The sequence below is a fragment of the Mastomys coucha genome, unplaced genomic scaffold, assembly GCF_008632895.1.
Source record: "Mastomys coucha isolate ucsf_1 unplaced genomic scaffold, UCSF_Mcou_1 pScaffold20, whole genome shotgun sequence".
In the NCBI taxonomy this organism is placed as follows: Eukaryota; Metazoa; Chordata; class Mammalia; order Rodentia; family Muridae; genus Mastomys; species Mastomys coucha.
Window position 1 is genome coordinate 88,296,595 of NW_022196903.1, and position 4,944 is coordinate 88,301,538.

At 40.5% G+C, this 4,944-nt stretch overlaps 1 protein-coding gene across 2 annotated transcripts in view; it reads left to right on the forward strand.

Annotated features, from left to right (window-relative positions):
• The window catches only part of Slc25a26 (solute carrier family 25 member 26), a 105,350-nt gene that overhangs the window by 621 nt on the left and 99,785 nt on the right, over positions 1–4,944 (forward strand). The gene's annotated exons all lie outside the window — the stretch shown is intronic.

Sequence of the window (4,944 nt, forward strand, 5' to 3'; positions counted from 1 at the left end):
TTTTTGGCTAATTCTGTCGAATTATGAGAACCAATGCTTTTTGTTTTGTTTTGTTTTGTTTTGTTTTTTGTTTTTGGATTTCAAAGGGCTTTTACTTAAAGTTGTCAGTTGACTTTTTGATGCTTTTGTATTTGTTTGTTTACTTATTTAGATACAACATCTTAGGATGCACCTTAGGATGACTAGAAACTTGCCCCTTTGTCAAAGCCCCCCAAGTGCTGGGACTATGGATGTACAAACATCAGGTTTAATAGATGAACTTAACAAGAAACCTCCCCTTAGATTTCCATATTTGTAAATTTAGCATCTTACAAGCATGTGGGGGATCTAGTCCATAAATAATGACTATACTAACAACTCAGTAATGACTACATTCATTATGAATTAAGGATGGTTACTGGTTTTTATCAATATTTCCTGAGTTCTTCTATGCTCAAATCATTTTCAAAATTAAGTCAGTTTTGGAGATGAGAATATATTTTTGGTCAATTAGGTGATTAACATCTAATGCATTTGTTTGTTTTTTTTCTTTATTTACATGTAAATTACTCCTTTCCCAGTTTCCCCTCCAAAAAACAAACAAACAAACAAAAACAACAAGAACAAACCCCTGTTGCCTCCTCCCTCCCCATGCCTGCCACCCCACCTTCTCCCACTTTTTGGCCTGGCATTCCCCTACACTGGGGCACAGAATCTTCACAGGGCCGAGGTCCTCTCCTCCTATTGATGATCAAATTTGCAATCCTCTACTATACACATGCTGCCAGAACAAACAGACCCACCATGTGCAGTCCTTGGTTGGTGGTCGAGACCCTGGGAGCTCTGAGGGTGCTAGTTAGTTCATATTGTTGTTCGTCCTAAGGGGCTGCAAACCCCTCAGCTCCATAGGTCCTTTCTCTTAACTCCTTCATTGGGGACCGTGTACTCAGTTCAATGGATGACTGTGAGCCTCTACATCTGTATTATTCAGGTACTTTCAGAGCCTCTCAGGAGATAGCTATATTTAGGCTGGCTTGTCCTTCCTTCAGTCTCTGCTCCATAGTTAATCTCTGCAACTCCTTCCGTGGGTATTTGGTTCCCCCTTTTAAGAAGGAATGAAATGTCCATTTCTTTTGGTCTTCCTTCTTCTTGAGTTTCTTGTGGTTTGTGGGTTGTTCTTCCTGTATTCCAAACTTCGAACCAATGCTTTTTGAGGGACCTGTAACAGCAGGTCTAGCAGGGCATAATAGATTCAGCAGATGCAAGAGAGATTAGTTAACTTTGATTTCATTCTGGAGGAGTGAACAGAAGCAGACAAAAAATACCTTCATTTTTAAAATGCCCCTGCAAAGGGCAAAAAGAAGCCCAGAGGCATTAGTTCACAGAACTACCTACTGCTCTGATGAAAGGGTTGGAGACAGAGTGATGAACAAGAGAAACCTGCCCATAAGAGTCAGGTGTTGGAGACAGTACAGAAGTGACTGCTTGGGTAAATGACTTGTGGACTAGGTTCAGGGCATTATGGGAAGAGGTGATAACTGGTTATGGGCCAGGCACTCTAAATATATGAGATTCATTTGGGTTTGGGGTGATGGCTCAGTAGATAGAGCACCTTAGTTCAGTTCCCAGAACCCTTGGAAATGCTGGGTGGGTATGGTGGCCCATCTGTAATTCCTGTGCTCAGAAGGTGGAGTCGAAGGATCCCTGGAGGAAGCTGGCTAGCTAGACTAACCTTTGGTTATCTCTAGACTCTGCTTCAGGGAATAGAGTGGAGAGACAATGAGAAAGACTTCTAACTCAAGGTTGGGATTTTCACTTACCTGTAACTACACACACACACACACACACACACACACACACACACACACACACAGCACATCACACCCAGACACAGGATTAAACAGGTTCATTTAATTGTATTTAGTTTTCATTTACTGTTATTTACTTCTCAAAAGCTCTTAAAGCATAGGCACTCTTTCCCCCATTTTGTACATGAAGAAATAGAAATGAAATAGTTTTCTAAGAAGATCCAAGGCTCTCCCAAGAAGTGAGCTCAAGCTAGCTAGCTGTGTCTGATAACAAACCTGTGCTCCTAGGCAGTAATTTAACCTGAGGAAATTTCTGAAGAAATGGAAGAATACTCAAGCCCAATTCTACAGCCACCCTTTCATTCTTAAGAGCAGCCTCATTAAATAGATTGAACCCTACAGTCTTCCTATTAGGAGGCAATGATGAATTGGCTTTTAGAGATGTGTCCCAGGATATAAGTACCACTGTAACTGGGGAACGAATGCCAAGAAATGTTATCATCTTACAGTTGTTGGGAAACCCTGCAGTGTCAGAGGTGCTGGGTTAGTTGTCAAGCAAGTTTAAGGTGACTTGTACACCGAAGAATCTTACATTATCACACATGATGGTTAGTATAAAGGAAAATATAAATACAGTTATGAGAGGAGTAGAGGAGATAGCTTTTAACTCTATCTGGAAGGTTGGGAATAGCTCTATGAGGAATAGAGCATTTGGATGCTGTCAAACCCACAGACAGGATTTTGGCAGAGATATGTGTGTCTGTGTGGTAAAAAGGAGAGAATTAGTTGGTAAGGCCATTACAGATTGTGAGAAAAACCTAAGGTAAAGCAGAGAAGGAGAAAGTTCTGGACATGTTTGGGAACTATAGTGGTTGGAGCGAATGGTGCTCCAGGTTTTGTGCAAGCATACAGGTTGTCGATGGAGAGGAGGCGCAAGGGCCTATGAGGGCGCGCTCTCACTTATTTTTTACCTAGTGCCTGCCAACTGCAGCCAGTGGATTGAAGAGGTTTTGAAGGACTAGGCATATTCATGTTGAATGGCTTTTACTTAGGCTGCAATGTTCCTTATAAATGGAGCAATAAGAAGTAGTATAATACTTATCACAAACCCCATTCCAGGCAGGTATTTAGCTTCTAGCCACCTGTGTGTGTGTGCTTCTAGACTTGGGTTCACACATAGTTTCGTGTAGTCAGTGGTGGGAATGTACAGTATGTATTGTATCACTTGATAAATTTAAGAGCATAATGTATGTTTCTCTGCAGGGAGAGGCACAGATTGACTTTTGGAGAGTGGTGCTGGTGCTTGAACTTAGAGCCTCGTACATGCTGTTCAGGTCTTGGGTAGTTGATTGGTTGTGTACAGCTTTCGAGTTTTCTATCCCCACCCCATCTTCTGCCCCCACCCCATTCTTGTCCTATTTTGAATTTACACTTTTTCAACACAAGCCACCCTAAATTTTGAACTTGGTCAGTTGCCTGATAACCTTTTCAGCAAATGATCAGACAAACTTAAAGAACAAATGAATCTGATAGTGTCTCTTAAAATCCAGCTGATGTTGCCTTGTGTCTATACACAAAGTACCTGTGAAGTTGTGTGCATTCCCTAAAAGTTTTGCTTAAGTGTTAAATATATTGTGTGGCTGAACAGATACTCTTAGAGTCTCTGTTTTTCATAAGGTTATGCTCATAAGGTTATGGGACATCTCAGTTATAGAAGCTTGAAGTCCACACACGCAATAACTTGTGGTTCCTGTTTTACTAGGTCAGTCTCTGGTCATTTTATCATCAGATAATAAGAGCTGTGATGAGAAAGGTTTAGAGAATCGATGCCCTCACAGCAGCCTTACATTTAGAAAAGAATTCATTGATTAAAGTTTAGCACCAGATAGCCAGCGTTTCTCTGAACAGTGGGAGATTAAAGAGAAAACCACAGTGTAGCTTGTTTTTAAAGAATTGGTGTGGATCACAGTTCTCATTAGATTTTTGTTCTGTGTTCTAAGAAAAGGAAGGCAGCACATTTATTTGCTGAATGGCATAAAAATCCTTTAAAAGAGTGACAAGGATGCCAGATGGTGGCTCTGTTCCAACATCCCTTTGAACCTCTTCTACGATGCACAAAGCCCACCCTGTCTCCACAAAGAACCATGCATCCTGTCTCTTTCTCCTCCTCCTTCTTTTGTGGCTTTAGCTCCCATGACCCCCCACCCCCCATCCATCGTTCTGGGCTACATAGAGCATGTACATGCCACACACCCGGCCTGGTCATTTAGTACCATTTGCAGCCCTTTTCTGACTGACACATCTCGGAGCTCTTTGGTGACATCTTTTTCGGTCATATTCTTTAATGTTTTATGTCTTTCAGACTGATCATGTAGTGTTAGTACATTTGCCAGTGTACTTTGACTTTTACTACTTCACTTGTATTATTTAATTAAAAAAAAAAGAGAGAGAGAGGCATTGCTCTGTTTCTCACCAGAGCTTTGTTTTTCCAGTTAACTCTTGGAGTGGTTCTGTGCTGACAGGCAAGTAGAGCAAGTGCCTTACACTAAACTTTGCACAAACTGGTAATTGTGTAAACCCAAAGGAAGGATAGATGGAATTTGAACTTTGCTCATAAATGTGAATAGTACCCATTCTTTTCCCTCCCCATCTCCCTTCCTCTCTTTGCCAAGAGACATGTGCTTTCTAGTTGTAAATGTCTATATTTTAAAGAGATATATATTTGTATGTATCAATATTAAAAAGATAGAAACTGCAACCGCACGTACAAGTTACTGGGTAGGACTGAGACTGTACGGTCTGCCCATCTGCCCACTTCTGAATGGTGCCTTTCTCTGGCGTTGTGTTTGTGTTTATATTTTTCAAAACTTCACACTCCTTTTACTAAGGTTTAATTAGTATTAAAATATTCTGCCTGTATGTCACCATAGTCATGAGGTTCAGTTTTTATTGTTCTACTTTTAAAGAAACTTGGGAATGAGCACCAGTTCTTTAAAAAAAAAAATTTAGTCACTTAATAAAAGTTATCAGGGGATGAGCAGATATAATAAACATAGAAAATAATATATGAATCATTAGATGTGTGCTTCTTTTTTGTTTGTTTGTTTGTTTGTTTGTTTTTGTTTTTCGAGACAGGGTTTCTCTGTGTAGCCCTGGC